The sequence below is a fragment of the Tenrec ecaudatus genome, chromosome 8 (assembly GCF_050624435.1).
Source record: "Tenrec ecaudatus isolate mTenEca1 chromosome 8, mTenEca1.hap1, whole genome shotgun sequence".
Lineage (NCBI taxonomy): Eukaryota > Metazoa > Chordata > Mammalia > Afrosoricida > Tenrecidae > Tenrec > Tenrec ecaudatus.
In genome coordinates, this window is record NC_134537.1 from 117,073,606 (window position 1) to 117,094,397 (window position 20,792).

Sequence of the window (20,792 nt, forward strand, 5' to 3'; positions counted from 1 at the left end):
TCTGAATTTAGGAGAACTGGAAGTTGTCAGAAATGAAATGGAACGCATAGTGGTATTGGCCATTTGGAATCGGAAAAATCAAATGGTTAACCATGCCGGTACTGAAGCCATCAAGAATAGCTGTGCATTCCTTTTTGAAAAAGCCATTTCAAGATCTATCTTGAAGTACAATGCTGTCTGTGATAAAGTTATATATAATCACAATCAAGAAAATGCAATCAACACAACTGTTCTTAAAATTTATGCAGTAACTACTAAAGCAAGTGATGATGGAACTGAAGAATTTTACCAACAGCTTCACTCTGAAACGGATTAGATCGTTATTAAATGCAATTAAGCTACAATTGTAATTATTAGGGATTGGAATGCAAAAGTTAGGAATGCAAAAGTTAGGAATGCAAAAGTTAGTTATTTGAATGCAAAAGTTAGTTATTAAATGCAATTAAGCTACAATCATAATTATTAGGGATTGGAAGCAAAGAGGAAAGAACAGTAATTGGGGAAAAGTGGTCTTGGTGATAGAAAGGAAGCTGGAGACATCATGGTAGAATTTTGCAAGCCCAGTGGCTTGTTCATCCCAAATATCTTTTTTCAACAAAACAAAAGGTGACTATACACATGGACTTCTCCAGATGGAGCACAAATAAACCAAATTGACTACATCTGTGGGGAGATACAGTGGAGAAATTCAACATCAACTAAAACCAGGCCAGGGATTGACCATGGAACAAACCATCAATTGCTCATATGTAAGTCCAGGTTGAGGCTAAAGAGAAAAATTTTAAGTCCACGAGATCCAAAATATACATCCCAAAAATATATCCCACCTGAATTACAAGAACAGATTTGAAGCAACATAATTACAGAATACCTGATGATTATTCCAAGAAAGAAAAGATCAAAGTGGATGTCAGAAGAGACTCTGAAACTTACTATACTCTTAATCATGGAGCAGCTAAGGCAAATGGAATAAACGATGAAGTCAAAGAGCTAAACAGAAAATTTCAAAGGGCAGCTCAAAAAGACAAAGTCAAATATTATAATGAAACATAATACCATGAGTTAGAAAACCAACAAGAAAGAACACTCTCAGCAGATCTTAAACTGAAAGAACTCAAGAAAAAAGTCAAGCCCTCGAGTTGCAATATTGAAAGATTCTATATGCCAAGTATTAAATGATAAAGCATCAAAAAAGATGGAATGAATACACAGTCACTGTACCAAATAAAACTACTAGACATTCCATTATTTCAGGAGGTAGCATGTCAGCAAGAACCAACGGTACTGAAGAAAGTTCAAGCTGCACGGAATGCATTATCCATCCCCACCCCCTAAAAAAGGATCTGTGAATTGATGGAATACCAATTGAAATGCGTCAATAAGCTGATGCAGCAATGAAAACACTGACTTTTCTACTTGGCCAACTGACTGGAAGAGATCCATATTTGTAGCCATTCCCAAGAAAAGTGACCCAAGGGAATGCTCAAATTATAGACCGATATCTTTAATATCACATGCAAGTAAAATTTTGATAAGGATTATCCAACAACAGTTGCAAGAGTACACTGACAGTGAGCTTCCAGAGGTTCAGACCACATTCAGAAGAGGTATGTGGAATAGGGATATCATGATTGGTATCAGATGGATCTTGGCTGAAAGCAGAGACTATAAGAAAGCTGCTTATTGTGTTTTACGGCTTCTGCCAATGCATTCAACTGTGTGGGTCATAAAAGCTATGGATACCTTGAGCAGAACAGGAATGCCGGAGTACTTCAGCGTGCTCCCGTGCAACGCTTACATGGATCTCGAGGCAGTTGTGCCAACAGAACAGCAGAGTGCTGCCTGGTGTAAAATCAGGAAAGGTATGCCTCAGGGTGTGTCCTCTCATCATGCTTGTTCAATCTGTGTGCTATGCAAATAATCAAGAAGCTGGATTATATGAAGAAGAATGCAGCCTCAGCATTGGAGGAAAACGTATGAACAACCTGTGATCTGCAGATGACACAGCCTTGTTTGCTGAATCTAAGAAGGACTTGAAACACCTGCTGAAGATCAAGGATTGCAACCTTCAGAATGGATGACAACTCAGTGTAAAGACCAAAGTCCTTACAACTGGACCAGTAGGCAACATTGTAATCAAATGGAGAAAAAGTTGTCTTGCTTGGATCCACAATCAGTGCTCATGGAAGCAGCAGTCGAGAGATCTAACAATCTTTTGTTGTGCTGGGTACATCTACTGCACAGGCTTCTTTAAGTGTTGACAAGCAAGGGTGGGAAGTAAGGGAACGTCCTTACTTTAAGGACTAAGGCACGTCAAACCCAAGCCATGGCATTTTTATTTTTTATTTTTGTGTATTATTCTTTTTTTTAATCATTTTATTGGGGCTCGTACAATTCTTATCACAATCCACACATACATCCATGTGTCAAGCACATTTGTACATGTTGCCATCCTCATTCTCAAAACATTTGCTTTCTACTTGAGCCCTTGATGTCAGCTCTTCATTTCCCCCCTCCCTCCCTACTCACTCCCTTCATAAACCCTACATAATTCATAAATTATTATTATATTCTCAAATGTTACACTGTCCGACGTCTCCCCTCACCCAGTTCTCTGTTGTCCATCCCCCAGGGAGGAGGATATACATAGATTCTTGCAATCAGTTCCCCTTTCCACCCCACATTCCCTCCACCCTCTGGGTATCGCCACTCTCACCATTGGTCCTGAAGGGGTTATCTTTCCTGGATTCCCTATGTTTCCAGTTGCTATCTGTACCAATGTACATCCACCCGTCTCGCCAGATTTGTAAGGTAGAATTGGGATCATGATAGTGGGCTGGGGGGAGGGGGGCAAGCATTTAAAACTAGAGGAAAGTTATATGTTTCGTTGTTGCTACTGTGCACCCTGACTGGCTCATCTCCTCCCTACAACCCTTCAGTAAGGGGGTGTCCAGTTGCCTACAGATGGGCTTTGAGTCTCCACTCTGCACTCACCCTCATTTACAATGATATGATTTTTTGTTCTTTGATGCTTGATACCTGATCCCTTCAACAGCTCGTGGTCACATAGGCTGGTGCCATGGCATTTAAAATTGTCTCATGAACATGTGAAAGATGGGTATTGAATAAGGAAGACTGAGGAAGAGTCAATGCATTTGAATTGTGGTGCCAGAGAAGAATATGGAATGAACCATAGCTTGCCAAAGAGACAAACAAATCTGTCTTGAAGAAGTATGGCGAGCGTACTCTTTATTGGCAAGAATGGGGAAACTTCATCTTACATACTTGGGACATGTTGTCAGGACAGTCCAGTCACTTGAGAAGGACGTTATCCTTGGTAAATAGGGGGATGGGTAGAGTAAAAGAGGAAGGCTCTTGACAAGACGTATTGATGTAGTAACAGTCACCGTGAGCTCAAACATAGAAACAATTGTGTGTCGGGCAGGACTGGCCAGTGTTTTGTTCTCTTGTGCAGAGGGCTACTGTGGGTCAGAATCAAATCAATGGCACCTAATAACAACAACAACAACCGTGGTTCTAATCTAACCTATAGGATTGCTATGATTCAGAATCAATGTAATAGCAGTGGGTTGGGTTGGGTTGGTTTTGTTCTGTTCTGGTCTGCGTGTGGCAGGGGGTATATTAATGGCTTCAAAGCCTCCAACATCCCCGGCTCCTGCAATACTGGACTACAGATGTTGCAGCGGCCATGGCTCCAGAAGCAGTGTTGGGGATTTACTGGTATATAAGGGAAGAGTGATGGTGACAAGCTGTGGGTCCAGGCTGCTCCTGCTACTCAGATGAGTGGAACAGGCAGGGCTGGGTGCACTTTTTCCCCTCTCCACTTGTGTCTTCTCACTCTCTCTGTCTTTTCCTTCTGAGCCCTGTTGTTACTGCCTGTTACTCTGGCCTCTGCCAGAAGCTCCAGTAGTCACACCAGTAGCAACAGTAGCAACGGCAACTAGGAGTGGGCTCCCGTGTTTTAATATGGTGTTCACACAGCGTCTAAATCACATAACATCCTACTTCATAGCCTGGATCATGAATGCTAAATGACACATCCCCATACTTACTACTCTTGAAAACACTTTCTTTTAAAGCATACTATTATTTTATGAGATTTAAAAAGCATTCAGTATTTAGGACTACCTTTTCTCATGACTCATTTTAGATTCTGAGAGTGTAAAGTATAAAACCTCTTCTACCACACATTATTTAAGTATCGCAGCCCTCAAAAAGGCTCAAAAAATAAGTTTTGACTTCATGACTAATATACCCAGTACAATTACAAGCCACCTTGCCTTTACCTCAAGGAACAACCTATTCATTTGAAAAAAACAATATATCCATACACACAAATTTAAGAATCACTAGATATGGCAAAGAAAGATATGATGAAACGATGAGCTGATTTCTCACTATGGGGTGGCACCATCTGAAGAGTCCTGAGGTTGTTATTAGCTGCTATTGCTCGGTGCCCATGTCAGGGTGACTACATGCCCAACAGAAGGAAATGCTGCCTCGTCCTTGTAATCAGTTGTGGATCAGACCATTGTGATCAATAGAGTTTTCACTGTCTGAGTTTTGGAGTTAGATCACTAGGACTTTCTTCCTACTGTGCCTTAATCAGATTGCTCTAATTTGTCTCTAGGGCCTATTTAATATAATTAGATTTTATGTTAACTTGGGTAGGTCAGGATCTTCCATAGTTTGGTAGTAAGGCATCTCCCATAAAGTGAGGTCACAGTTTGATGATATAAGTAACATATATCAGTAACATGATCCCACATACCTTAGGGATGTAGTCTATTTAATATCTATAAATAGAGAATGAGTTCCCCCTGTTCTTCCTCTTACTGGTCTGGATCCTGAATCAAGTTCCTTGGGTCTTACTCCTGTCAGCCTACCATGCTGTTTGTCAGCCCTAGGAACTGTTGATGAACTACCATATTGCTTACCATGGATCCACACAATTCTGCATCCATCAGCCATCAACCTCTTCCTCCTTTATCCTCTTTCATCCTGGTATATCTTCCAGCTTCTTGGCTTCCTTGTTTCACAACCCCAGAAGCCAGCAAAATCAGGAAAAACCTCTTACTTTAACACCTGAATGAATCTACTGTCTCCTGGAGCATCGTATTAAAGATTGAACTCAATCTCTGAGGGACCAAATGAGCATGTATTTCTTGTTATTATGTTTTTTGCCTTTGGACATTTATTTGGGCTGAGTTGTGTTTGAAATATTACGAAGGGCTCCAGAGAGTTCCCTAGAAGGTTGATTTTGTGGAGTACTGGTCCCCACCTGTAGAGTCTCCTTTCCAATGCCTACAATGTACAGAGTCAGTAGGAATGATATGGCATGGAGAAGTCATTTAAAGAGGTCTCACCGAATATACTAAGACAAATGTCATTATTATAACAGAAATATGTCACTTCTTAAAGTTTCTATCTTAAGTGACAAATTGTTAACGTGCAGTTTTCTAAACTTATCAAGCAAAACATTTTTTTGGTAATTGTACAGAGAGAAAAAAATAGTTTCCTTTTTTTAGATACTATTTGACATTGGATCTTCAAAGGGGACTCCTGGTAGTACTTGCAAAAGCACACTGTGAAGGGGGAGGGGTGTGGTGGATATGTATAAACACACCTCTGTGCTTTTAAATTATACTTGTAAGTTATTATACAGGAAATCCCCTGTGGATGACTCATCCTTAAAACTGAATAACCGTCTCTCACACCAGAGGAACCCTAGGTGCAACACTCCTGAGACAACGAGAGGTGTTCCTTAGTCATTCCCACTGAACATGATGGATGACTGTATGGCTTCTTGATGAGAAAATGAGGAACCAGCACTCCCAGCAAGTCCTCCTTCCTGTACGATACCAGATCCTGTACATGTGACACGAGTTAGGGAACGAGGTTCTGCTGATTTTACTGTATCACCATAGCAGCTAAATTATTAGGTCTCAATATTATCATGGATTGCTACACAAATTGCTTCTTTGTTCACATAGTCACATGTTTTATAAGGGACTAATTAAAGAGTGTAATTATATTGTTACAATTATTTTACTTTGGGGATATGGAAATCCCTGGTGTCTAGGATTTTTAAGGCTGTGATTTTTTAGAAACAGATGATGAGACCTATATTCCAAAGCACTGTAGGTTTGAACTACCAACCTTTTGTCTAGTAGTCAACTGTTTAATTATGTACATCACCCAGGGACCTGTGGGTATGTGTGGAAGCATATTAATGCAGGAGATAGAGCAAGAAATAGCCATTTAAAAACTTGATAATTAGGTATACTCAGAAGTCTAATCAAGGTTATATTTCAGAATTTGATTACATATCCATAAGCCAATAGATGCCAGGCACCATAAAGGAAGGTTGGTTAATAGAACAGAAGCTACATTTGAAATCAAGTACCACAAAGAGATGTCAGTAATGAAAATAAACATAAAACCAGTACAGCTCAAAATTAAATGTGCATACATTTACCCGGAAATCTTAATAAAATCCAAATTCTGATTGAATAGCTCTGGGGCAAGACCAGAAATTTTGCATTTTAACAAGTTCTCCAGTGATGTTAACGCTAGGAGTCCATGACCAACTATGAGGGTCAAGAATTTCAATCCACCCAAAAGCAAAGATGTCCAGAACCTGAGAAATCCATCTAAGATCTGTGGGATTGTAACTCTAGTCACAATAGACTAGGGATGTCTTAGACCTCAATCATAATGTTTTATATCACTACTTCTTACCAACACAGGAATTCATCTCAAGACATTGAGAGCCAAAAGCCCATAGATGAGAAAAGATTGGCCATCCCATAGTAAGGAAATTTATAAACCACACTGGAGAAGTGTTTGCAGGAGAAACAAATATAAGTGAAATACAATGAGGAAGCCAAACAGTTTCATTTCCCTGATGTAAATTCTAATCTTAATGGAGCCATAGAAACTCAATGTATATTTGATAAATGTACAAAAAAAACTTTGGATAACTTTGAACACTTGTTCGCTCTGTCCAGTGAAGAACCTCTCCATAGATACCATAAGGCAGTTAGTGGAGGGGTTAAGACTCTAAAGATTCTGAAACCAGACCAGAAGGATTGTAATTTGAACACTAATATTTATCTGCTATATAACACAAGTCAACTTACATTTTTCACTTGAGAAATATAAGGCTAAACTATTGATCAATGAATGGAGCTCCTACCCCATATAATTGTTGTACTGACCAAGTGAAAGCATAAAATGTTCTCCTTTTTTTCCCTTCAACATTCCCAGAGTAGAGAAACATTCAGTAGGTGTGTGCCATGACAGCTACTTATTGAAAGTATCGTGGGCTTCCAGAAATACAAAGGACTCTGTCTTGGAAGTATAGCCAGAATGATCCTTGGAAGTGAGGACAATAAAACTTTGTCTCTCAGACTTTCAACTTGCTATCAAGAGAGCCCCAACCCTGGAGAAGGATATCGTGCTTGGTAAAGTGGAGAGGAATTGAAAAAGATGAAGCCCCTCAACATGTTGGATTGACATGTTGACTGCAGCAATGGGCTCAAACTTAACTCTGAGGATGACCCACAACCAGCAGTGTTTCACTCTATTGGCATAGGGTCGCTATGAGTTAGAACCTAATGACAACAAAATGAGTTATGTCTTGCCATACTGTTTCTCCAATCTGCTCTAAAGCAATGCAGGATTACTAAATGTTAGAACTAACAGGTTAACCCGTTAAACTATGCTTACCTGTCACAGATGTGCAATAGCTCGTCTCCCACACTTGAAACCCGCACATTTTATTTATCTATATATCCCAAGATTATTTTGCGACAAAAATCAATTCCTCCTCTTCAATCATTCTATTTCCTTTTGCTATTTTTAAGTCAAATTATTTCCCCCCGTCTACAATTATTGATATATGTTCTATAACTTTCTAGCTGTTAGAGCTCTGGATCAAGAGGCATATGTTAGAATAGTTTACTATTTTATCAATGTATCCTTTCAGGAGAAAGATTTAGAAATATGCATTCCAATATGCCTAATTTGTGAACTACTTACACTATCTCTTCATTTAGTCAATTACTTCGCAAATTCAATTATAACATTTCATAGTTCAAGAAGACCTCGCCTTCTCTCTTACATGGTGTCTTTCTTTTGTAATTAGCTGCCTTTCATCCATACATGTCGGAGTGGTACCAGTGGTCAAGCACTACCTTCAACCCTCCGACAGGTGCCTTGGAAGGTAGCCTGGTGATTTACTTCCTAAAAGGCACAGCCTTGAAAACCCTCTGAAGTCGCCATACTCAGCACACATTAATTGAAATGATTTGAAATTAAATTGATAGTAACTAACAAGAAGAACATTTCGTGACTGGTAGGTTAATGCAGCTAAAGTCACCCATCTTCAATCACCCATTATTCCAGACCTTCCTATGGCACATTGCTTCCTTAGATCTTCCTAAAATCTTCTTTCTATAGTTTCTGCTATTTTCAATAATCCTGTCTTCCATATCAAGCTTAAATTATTTTCCTCACAATAATCTCTCCATCTGAACTGTTTCCTATCCCTCTTTCAAGGCAACAAGTTGTGCATCATTCAATTTACCTACCAAGGTTTTCATAGTAGCCATTGTCCTTGGCTTTGTTTGCCACATTTTTATTTAATGCTAATGACCATAAGGCATTTTCAAAGATATGCATGAAGTGCATTTCATGCTTTTGACTGACAGTTGACTGGGCTATGAATATTTAGAGTACAAAAACAGAAAGGACTCAAAAATACATTTGCCTATCTCCTTTCCAAAAATTTATGATTTGAGCTGAAGACTTCCACAAAAGTGACATGTACCAAACTATGGTATAACTTAGAACAAAGTTCCTATATTGAAAATTAGTCTCATGACTGACATATTGTTCTTTGTTTGACCAGAGGTCACCATATCTGAGCTGAACATGATCCCTACAACCTGCCTGAGATCACATTACTAAGCTACACACAGGTACATAAAGCTGTCAGACTGTTATTTTAGAAGGCGTGCAAGGAAGGACATGATGGCACGGGTCAACTGCTGCCAGGAATATAGCTTTATGGTGTGATATAGCAGTTTAATGGTCCATTGATAGTTCCTCAAGACACCCAAGGTGTTTAAAGCTTTAACCACCCGAGGTGTATAAAAGAGAAATAGTCAAGCTAGACAGCTGTAACTACCTACTATTAAAATACCTCTTTTGAAAATATCAAAACTGAATGGAATATAATGATTGTGTCTTTAAAGCTACCTTTAAAGTGCAGAGGAGATGATAAAGATAGGAAAAGGTTCCAAAGTATATTTTTACAATATTAATATTTCTGTATCAATCATTGTAAATTGTTATACTATAATTTACATTAGTTTCCTCTTCAGAAATAATGGACATCATTTCCAATGTTTGTTTTCTATTGAATTGTCATAATAGAAAGTATAAGACAGTTTAAAGAGAGTCACTACTATTACTAATTTTGAATGTTTGATATTACTTCAGAATGCTTGATCAATTTCAGAATGAAGAAATTGGTCAAATATTTCTACTTTTTCATCATTAGTTTTAGTGGTTCGTGCACAAATGTGAAAATAGTTCTACTGGCCAGATTTTCTTGTATGAGAATAAATATTATCCTATCATGGAGAACATTGTACTTCAGGATAGATCTTGAAATGTCCTTTTTGGTAATGAATTCAAGACTATTTCTCTTGGATGTGATGTTCTGGCATCGTAAACCATATGGTTGTCTTTTTCAAAAGCCTAATACAGTTCATTTCAGCTCATGAATGCCTAGCATAACCATTTTTATGCATTCTATTTCATTTTTGAAGATTTCCAATTTTCCTAGCTTCATACTTCAAACAATCCATGTTCTAACTATGAATAGGTATTTGCAACGGCTTCTTCCTCTTTTGAGTGGTACCCAATCAGCAAAGAAAGGCCCAGAAAGCTTCACTCCATCCATGTTATTATGGTTGGCTCCACTTTCGGAAGGCAGATCACCTCAGCCAAGGTGCCTTCTGATCTATCTATGTTGTTCTGTTGCTATTCATGATATCTTCAGTATCTGACAATGTTTTGCTACTATTCATAAGGTTTTCAGTGTTAGTTTCTCAGAAGTAGATGCCTATTCCTTCTATGTAGTGTGTTTATACTCTGAAAGCTCTGTGAAGCCTGTTCATTTTGATGTTCCTAGTGCTATTTGAAATGCCAGTATCTAGCGTTCAGCATCATAGCAACATTCAAGCCACCAGAATAGGACAACCTGACAAACAAGTGATGGCCTATGGGAATTCTGTGTAGCCATTCTACTCTATCCTTTCTAAAACCAAACCACACTCATTCCCATTGAGTTGATGCCAACTCATAGCAACCCTATAGGGTAGGGTAGAACTGCCTCTGTGAGATTCTAAGACTAACTCTCTATAAGAATAGAAAGGCCCATCGTTCTCCGTTGTTGTAGCTGGTGGCTTAGAACTGTTGACCTTGCAGTTATCTGCACAACATGTCCTTTACAGTCACCGTAATTCAGAATTGACTTGATGGCAATAAGTTTGGTTTTGCAGCTTAGCATTAACTACACGTGTATTAAAAAAGGAATCCATACCCATGCACAGGGAATTGGAAAACATACTCCTTCCTTCCTTTAAAATTATTCAACCTGTGTTCCAGGTAACCATCACTGAATGTAAATCAATGCCATGAAAGCTATTAACTTTATTGTTCTTATCTTCCAACTCAGGGATATAGATGGATTATGTCCTGTCAAAACAGCTCTTTGACATGATGATAAGGTTTTACTTTCAGTGTTTCACTTTGTTGATATTATTTTGCTGCTTCACTCCTATCCCAGAATGTGTCTGGCTACAACATCTTTAAACTTCCTCTTCATGGTCACTTGTTAAAGCTTAGTAGTAGGACAGGGTTTTTTACAATGAAGACACTCTCAGTTAACTTACACTGTGCTTAGGTGCGGGTGATTAAACCAGCTATCCCGCATCAAGCTGGGTCCGAAATGAGGCGCGCGGATGAAAGGAAAAGAAAGAAATATATACAAAGCATGGAATTGGGAGGAAGACAGTCTGATGGACTGGAGTATATTCACAGCTTGGTTTTTATGCTCTTCTTACATGGGATTGGTTACACTACAAACTTCAAGGAACTTAAAAAACATTCTTAAACTCCTATCTATGCAAATGCTACTTAACTAGTCTTTCTTAACATTTGAATAATAAAAGCACTATGTTCTAAGACAATCACACGGATATGCAAGATTCAAAAGAACCTTAAAGAGATCTTAAATAACTGAGTTATCTCTCAATGTTTTTAGCAGCAAGGTCACAAATAACTGAGTTATTTTGCAATGCTTTTGTCTGCAAAGATACAGAGGCACAGGGGACTAATTGGTCACCCCTCAATAAACGCCTTGATCAGCGATGCCTCCTACATTTAGGTCCCTTCTTCAAAATCCCTTGAATGATTTTCCCAAGAATTTTATGAAAATCTTGAAAGATATGCCTTTATCCTTAAGAACGGTTCTGTGGTATCCTCACATCTGGTTTGCCTTCATATTTTCTTCTGCAGTTCATAGGATCCCTATTTTTATGGAAATCTCTCAGTTCTTAAAACCAAAGAATCAAAGCTAGTGCCACTCAGTTCAGCCCCATGTGTCGCAGAGAAGTGCTCCAGAGGAGTTCCAAGAACTATGACCTTATGGAAGTCAATCACCTGATCATTTGTTACGCAATCAAGCTCAATTCCTTTGTGCCATCCTGGACACTTTGCAAATCCTAAAGTCTCCTGGAATCTCCGGTTTTCTTATAAAGTCTTCTAATAAGATTCAGATTTACCTAGCCAACTCTTCTTTGCATCAATCCCCTGCTGACTTTCTCAGGCCCGATCTTCTCTGTTTCATTCTGTTGTGCACAGGGTTGCTGAGAGCTGGAACTGACTAGACAGCACCCGACTCTGTGCTCTAGTGTCGGAAGCTTTCACTGGCTTCCCCGACTCCCGTCATCCAACATAATCTTTACTTCATTTGTTACAGGGATAGATCATTCTCTTCCATTAGAGTTCAGTTAAAATGTCATCTTCTCAAAAAGGTATTTCCTAAGGACCTTCTCTTAAAGAGCAAGTTATGCTCCCCACCTCAGTTATCCTCCGTTGTTCATTTGCTTCTAGAAATTCTCATGATCCATCATTATTTTATCCATTTCCTTAGTTGTTTGTATACTAGCTCCTCCGTTCAATATAAGTTCCATACGGGTATGGACTACATCTGTGTTGTCTTAAAGTGCTGTGTGACATGTCAGGTGCTTCATATATGAATTCAAACTAACTGATTCAAAGAACACCACTCTCTGTGCCCAGAATACACTTCCCCTGCCACTTTAACCAAGTTGATATCAAGTAAATATTGTCCTATAAGGCAGTTCCGATGGGAAAACATCCTTGCTTTTGCTAATCTATTTCTCTCTACCCTGTGTCCCCAAAGGAGTCCTGGTGGCACCCTGGGTCACACCTTAGTCTGCTAACTGCAATGTGAGCAGTTGACGCTCTACAGCTGCTCTGTAGATGAGAAAGACAAGGCTTTAGCTCCAGTAAAGATTTAAAGCCTCAGAACCCAAGGGGAAATTCTATTCTGTCCTATAGAAACATTCTGAGTCAGAAATTCCTCTAGAGCAATGAGATTGGTTTAGGTTCTCCATTCTATGATATCCTATGGGTCATCTGTTACAGTAGTATCAATTCCTCATTCGGATGTGTGCTTCTTTTATTTCTTCTGTGCTAGCACAAGCCTGAGTGCCTGATATGGGGTGCTGTTTGGTACTGTGGAGTCAGTTCCGACCCATAGCAACTTGATGTACAACAGAAGCAACGGTAACCGGTCCTGTGCCTTCCTCACCGATGTTCCTCTCCGTGAGCCAATTGTTGTAACTGTGATGTCAGACCATCTTCTTGAGAGCATTTCTCTTATCTGCTTCCCCTCTGCCAAACAGGGATGGCTCTCTACTGACAACGTGCCCAAATTATGTAAGACAAAGTCTTACTGTCCTTGCCTCCAGGGATCATTCTGGCAGGACTTCTTCCAAAACAGATTGATTTGTTCTTTTAGCAGTCCATCGTATTTTCAATATTTTTCTCCAGCACCAAAATTCAAATGCATCCATTCTTCTTATGTCTTCTTTATTCAATGTCCAACTTTCACATGCATATGAGGCCATTAACAATGCCATGCTTGCATCAGGTGAACCTTAATCCTCAAAGTAAGTCCTTGCTTTTCAATACTCTAAAGGGGTCTTATGCTGCAGATTTTACCCAATGGATCCTCTTGATCTCTTCACTGCTGCTTCCATGAACATTGATTATTTATCATAGTAAGGCAAAACCGTTGACAACATCAATCTTTTCTTTGTTTGTCATGATGTTACCTATCGGTCCATTCTGAGAATTTTGGTCTTCTTTGCATTAAGTTGGAATCACTACTGAAAGCTGTAGTCTTTGATCTTCATCAGCAAATGCTTCAAGTCTCCTCCATTTCAGCAAAGCAAGGTTGTATCATCAGCTTATTAATAAGCCTTCCTTCTGATTCCACATTCTTCTTCATTGAAGCTGCATCGCTGATGAGTTGCTCAGCATACAGATTGAACAAGTATGGTGAGAGGGTACAACCCTGTCACACATGTATCCTGGCGTTAAAACATATAATGTTACCTTATTCCATTTGCACAACTGCCTCTTGCTCTAGGACAATCTCCACGTGAGCACAATTAAGTGTTCTGGAATTCTCATTCTTCTCAACACTAGCCATAGTTTGTAATGATGCACACGGTCAAATTGACTTGGCATGGTCAATAAACACAAGTAAAATCCTACTGGTATTCGCTTCTTTGATCCGACATCCACCTGACATCAACAATGATATCCCTTGTTCCAAGTGCCTCTTCTAAATCTGACCTGAACGTCTGTCAATGTACTGCTGCAATATATGTAGTACACATAGTAGCTTTAAAAACATTTCATTCCAAAAATGAGTAAATAATCTCTAAATCATTTTGAATTTTCCTTAGGATTTAGATTTTATTTACTTTCATCCAATAAGATACTAAAAGGTACAGATCAATCTAAAACTTCATATATATAGTTTAACTTTTTGAAAAGGACTTTCTCTTTCAGCCCAAATGGAATAACAGGAACTCAGTTTACCTTATCACCTAAAACAACCAAAAACCAAAACAAACTAAAACCCCTATAATTATGGTTTTTGAGACATAGGACACGAAACAACAAATGGTGGTGATCTCTGGAAAATAGGAAATGAGGCAAACTCTATTATCAACCCAGATCACTGCCTAAGAGAGTATTTGGAGTATTTAAAGAACTCTCAAACTTCAATAATAAATTAAAATTTTAAGGTAGGAAAAAATCCTGGAAATCTGCTGCCATACAGATAACATAGCTTAGGGAGGCCTACAGGGTAATTCTAATCTGTCAAGATTGTGATAGGCGTTGTACGAGCCTCCAATAAAATGATTTTTTTAATTTTCAAAACAAAAAAATGTAGGTTGTTTTTACTTCAAACTATTCATAACTCTGTTTCAAAAAGACATGACCCAAGGACTCTGACTTTTAATTTGTTTTTAAAGAATAAACATGTACTTGATATCTTCTAAGGAGACCTGGTGGTTGAGTGGGTTATAAATTAGGCTGCTAACTGCAAGGTCAGCATTTCAAAGCCACTAGCAACTCAAGGCACAAAGAAAAGGCTTTCTGTTCCCGGAAAGATTTAGGGCCTCAAACATCCACAGGGGCAGCTCTATTTTGTCCACAGGGTACCCGTGAGTCAGAGTTGATTTGCTGCCAGTGAATTGAATGAGTTTGATACCTTGCTCTCCATTTGGGTCTATATGGTCATTGAACTGAAAAGAACCCCCCCCAAAATATTTGTGGTTTAAGTTATGCCAAATTACAGCAAAGACTACCAGCCAGAAATATACAATTAAAGATTAACCTCTAGAGTTAAGTAACAATAATGCAAACTGGCCCTTCAAGTGGTAAAGATTAATGTTCCAGACAAGAGATTATAGTGGAATTTAAAACTTTAAAAATTAGACTAACATGTAAGATTAACAGGGACTTTTCTTTGAGTTTCAAGGACTGGGCAGGGGTTCAGAATCAGAGTCTTCTTAGAGAGACACTATTTCCTTTTGAAGTGCAGCAACATCTCTTAGCGCACAGATCTCCTGCCGGGCTATGGCCCCTCTGATCCTCGCAGATGCTGAGAAATAGAAAAGCCCTAAAACAGGAAGTTGACATAAATTAAAATACTGGGAAGGTTACTTAAAGGGATCTAATGTTGTCAAAAATAATGAGCATAAACTTGTTTATCGAAAACTCATATGTTTCTTATTGTAGGGAAGCTACAGATTTGGATTCAAATGGATTTTATCTAAGCAAATCTATTTAACTATTTTTTCTTTTCTATAATGTTGGAATCTTTTATTTGCTCATTCAGTAAGTATTAACTACGTTAGATCTCTGTATCAGATATCATGGTATCGTAGAGGATAGAAAGGAAGGGAAATTGCAATATTACCCTAGCGCCTCAAGAGTTCATAAACCACTGGGAAAGAAAATATTTACTTAGATAAAATAGGAAAGATCATATCATTACAAACAGTGTCCGACAAAGCTTTACAGAGAGTTGATGCCGAATCTGAGCCTTGAAAAGGGATTGCCAATTAAAATCAAGTGATGAAACAGGACCCCAAGAAAAATAATAGTGTACGGAAGCGCTCAGATGGTGCGATGTCAGTGGTTGGAGGCGGGGGTGCTAATTGTATGTGTCAACCTCGCTAGGCTATGTTTTCAGCTTGTTTGGCTAAACACTACTCTACTTGCTCTCCTGGATTAGTTACTTGTGACTAAATCAATCGGTCTTGGGTATAGCAGATTACCTTCCATCCCGTAAAGTTATTGTTTTCCATAATGCAATATAATGTAATGTGATCGATTATCAAATGGAGGGCATGTCAGTGTGGATTATATCCTAAGCATTTTTACTTCTGAGTTATAAAAAGATCAGAATAGACACATTTACACAGGGGAGGTCAGATGCTGTGTGAAAATCACCTACAAATTAAGTAATATCAAGGAACATTAACAGACACCAGAAACGAGGAGAGCAGTTCAGAGGGGAAATTGACACAGATTTGGCCTTTTAGCTACCAGAACAAATTTCAATTTTCTTTAAAGTCATCTCGTGATATTTTTGTTACAGTAAAAAAACAGACTGCCGTCGAGTTGATGCTAATGACCAGGGAAAGTTTCTCGGCATGGTTTGAGTATTTAGGGTCTGACAGTGGGAAGCTGGAAATACAGGTTATGACTGTAAAGTCCGATAGGGTTCAGAACTTAGAAGGCCTTGAAGGCAGTTTAAGATGTTTGGATGTTTAATTATTTGCATGGAAGATATTAAAGTCATTTATCAAGGGAATTGAATGATCATCTTTGACCTTTATAACTTGAACTTAAGTTCACATGATTTTCATTTCTCGTTCATGGGTCGTACCAAAGGGTAGTACTTTCAAGACACCCTGGTGTCAAACAGATCTCAGTGGGAACGGAAGAGCAAGACAGAGTAGGGATCCTCCCAACCCACGTACAGCAGAGAGATCCTCATTTATCAATTTTAGTTATTTATAGCATCTATTTTAGTTTGGTTTGATTTTTTAAAATTTGATCAGAACAATGAAGATATCTTCTAAAATGATGGATATCTAATCTCTACCTCCAGCATCCCACAGAAAATGTTTTTAAAACCAAGCAGAAAATGACAGGACTAGTCTTGTTAGCCCGCCGTGGAGCAACGGGAGGGTCACAGCAGTCCCCGGAGCTTGAAGGTCGGAAGACTGTATGGCTTTCTGAGACTACACTGACTTGAATGGAACCCCCAGCCTCACTTAGTCACTGGCTATAAGCAGCAGCTGTGCTCCAGTTCAGGATTATTAGCCTTGGTTTCTAGAGTAAGCAGAGAGTACTTTAATAACCGAGTATAGTGTTGGTTTGTTTGAATTAATCAACGGACTTCCTAAAAACTGAAGCAAAATGCTTATATGTCACTCTGAGGACAAGGGGGGAGGTCCTGCCTGAGGCATTTCAAGCAAACTGAGCGGTCATGGACACCCAAGTTATGGGAAGAAATTGCTAGGGGATATTTTCCTTAAGAAAATGGTGCATTTAAAGGAAGGATACGTGTATACAGCAAGTACTTTTGGTAATGCTGTCGGGAAGGTGCTACACTGCTGAATGAACAGTCATTGGTTCAAATCCACCAACTCTGTCCATGGAAGAATGAGAAGGCCATGCACTACTGTAAAGGTCTACAGCTTCAGAAACACTAGAGAGGGTCACTATGAGTTGGAATCACTTGATGCAGTGGGTGGGGTGTACAGGAGCCCTGGTGGCACAGTTAAGGAAGTGTTTGCCTGTTTAAGGTTAGGGTTGGACCCACTACATCTTCCATACGAGAAAGATGTGGCAGCTTGCATCCATAAAGGATGTCGCCTCGAAAACACTGTGGGGCAGTTCAACTCTACCCTGTGTGGCTGCCATGTTTCATATCTCTGTAACTGGGCTTGGGCAGCTTGGGCAAAGTTTACACTCTTGCTCTGGATCCTACAGCTAGCTGTCTTGCCTTTTCTTGACCTCCAGTTTTTGCAGCAGCAGCCTATCTCATGGCCTAGTCAACAGTTTCTGTGGTCTTGTGAGCCAACGGCCCCACTTCAGTACAAATAAGAAAGATACTTTAGACGGGGATTTAAATCTCAGATTTGGGATTTGTGGCCTCTACAACCAGGTGACGCATTTTCTGAATGCTCCATTAACGCTGGGCAACTTGGAAGTGTATAGAGGAACACCGATACATGCGAGAAGACTAAAGACTAAGACTGAAAGGGGGAGTGGCTGGCATCGGGGATAATAGAGCAAGAGAGACTTTTTGAAATTGCGGCATTGAAGACATTGTTCATCTCCACCACATTTGTACCATTCATGTATGAATCTTCCTAAAGGAAATTGTTTTGCAATTCTCAACCTTGACAAGTGAAGCAAGTGTAGCTGAAGCCCAGAAGTTTATAGAACAGAACTATAGAATTGATGATGATTTAATATCTACTGAAGTGGGGATCTCACATTTTCAATTTTAAGTCAATTTCTTGACCTCAACAAGCATCCAGCTCTAGTAGTGAGAAAAGCTTTGAGCAAAATTTCAGGATCTTAAAATTTGACCCTTGCTTCAATCTTTTCAGCAAGATCCAAGTTAATGATGATTTTATGGGTCAAATCATAATGGGGGAACAATCTTGAATTTATCAATACAATCCAGAAAACATGTTCCAATCAAAACAGTGGTGTCCAACGGGGATCTGCTAAACCACTTAAATTCAAGAAAAGGAGATGAGGGCAACTTTTAGGAGGATCCCAAAGGGTTTTCCTTGACAGAGGTTTTCAAAGGACACAGGAAGGTCATAGGTATTTATTAGGAAGTTTTTAGAAAATTGAAAACTCCATAGGTGAGGAAAAGGCCAGGGATATCATGTCAAGGAATTGTTCTACCTTGGCTTATAGCAGCGATTCTTAACCTTCCTCATGCTGCGACCCTTTCATACAGCTCCTCATGTTGTGGTGACCCTTCAACCATGAAATTATTTTCATTGCTACTTCATAACTGTAATTTTGCTACTGTTATGAATTGGGTGACCCCTGTGAAAGGGTCATTCAATCCCCAAAGGGGTCACGACCCACATCTTGAGAACCACTGCCCTATAGGGTCACAAGGAGTGGGCCACTATGACATGGAACCAACTCCAAGGCAGTGAGTAAAAGGAACAAACAGATCTGTCTTGGAAAAGGTACAGCCAGATGCTCCTTAGAAGGGAGGAAGGTGAAACTTCATCTCATGTACTTTGAACATGTTATCAAGGGATATAAAACCCCGGAAAAAGAAATCATACGTGGGAAGCAAAAGGGCAGTGAACAAGAAGGAGACCATTAAGGAGATGGATTGACACAGTGGTTGCAACAATGGGCTTAACCGTAACAATAACCTTGCAGTTAGCAGTCTGGTTACCAACTGGTTACCAGCTAGTTGCCTGTAAAAAATTTTTAAACAGGAAAATAATTTTAATTTCATTGTGCAATGTTTAGTGGAAGCTGAGGAAAAATTGAGAGTCATTAACTATATCACTATAGTTAAGAGAAATGATCTACTTATGGAAGTATACGTCAACTGAATACTAAGTCAATGGAAAAGAATTGGAAGGTTCTGATGTGAGAGAGTGTGATTAATTTGTCTAAGATTAATCCCTTATAGGCCATCATCACAGGAAAGGACCTGGCGTTCAACAAGTTTACAGAGAATCTAATTTAACCCTATATTTAGGACATTCGGCAGGTATACATGCTACTTGGTGATTTACACTTCATTATGATGGTTTCTTGGGACAAATCAGGAGTAGGCCAAGGGAATCATTTAGTTGGTCATGTAAACATATTTCACCAATAATTTCTAAAAACCAATAAACAAGCTAGATATTATCAGAATGCATTGGTTTTCAATTTATATCACTTGGTTAGTAGTATGAGTTTTTAATTTGTTTGGAGAAAATAGTAGTTGATTTTAAAGTTTTTATATGTGTCATTATGTCATATAACATATGATTTGTATGTCATAATTTCTCTTTATGTCAATTTTTCTACTTTTATATTTTTAATGTCACTCCAAACCTACCCATAAAGTAAAATAAAGAACTTATAGAGCTCAGTGATGTTTATTTTTCCCCATTGTCATTTAGTTAGGGATAATCATCACAATAAAATTATCCAAATATTAAGGTATCAGAATGGTATACTTAATTATTTTCTATATAAAAGATGATCTTTAGGTGATGTAATTCAATAAGAAGTTTACAGATAGGGGATAGGGGATCTTATATAAGCCCAAGTGGAGACATTTTTAAAAACCTAAGAAATATCCCAGATAATATATTAGTAGTATAGAGAATATTAGAGAATTATCCATACTTAAAATCAAATTTATTACAATATACAACAATTTCTATTTTTGGGGGGTGGGACTCAGGTAATTCTTTTTTTTTAACATTTTATTAGGGGCTCATACAACTCTTATCACAATCCATACATATACATACATCAATTGTATAAAGCACATCCGCACATTCTTTGCCCTAATCATTTTCAAAGCATTTGCTCTCCACTTAAGTCTTTTGCATCAGGTCCTCTTTTTTTTCCCCGTCCCTCCCTGCTCCCCCCTCCCTTATGAGCCCTTGATAATTTATAGATTAATATTTTGTCATATCTTGCCCTATCCAGAGTATCCCTTCACCCCCTTCTCTGTTGTCTGTCTCCATTTTTAAGAGGCAATATGTGAATGAAGGGGCTTCAATAAGTTCATGGAAATTTTTCACTATATTTTCACTTCATTGTCTTTCAGTCTATTATCTTTTAATATGTTTATTTCATTTTCCACAGATATTTTGAAATCCCCTTGTATGTTAAATAAAAAAGATTAACAAAGTATAAGTGAGATTAGGAAGAGTGTCTTGGTTACACTTTTGCTTTCAGTCCCATTAAATCATTGTGTCTATCAATAAGTAACTGTAGATTTGAGCTGTATCAATGCTTAGAATTTAAACAATTTTCCTATCTTAGGAAGGAAAAAAAGAAAGCCAAACCTAGTCAAT

At 38.6% G+C, this 20,792-nt stretch overlaps 1 pseudogene; it reads left to right on the forward strand.

The window, feature by feature from the left end:
• The first annotated feature begins 1,759 nt into the window (after positions 1-1,759).
• The window catches only part of LOC142455513 (mRNA turnover protein 4 homolog pseudogene), a 54,627-nt pseudogene continuing 35,594 nt past the window's right edge, over positions 1,760-20,792 (forward strand).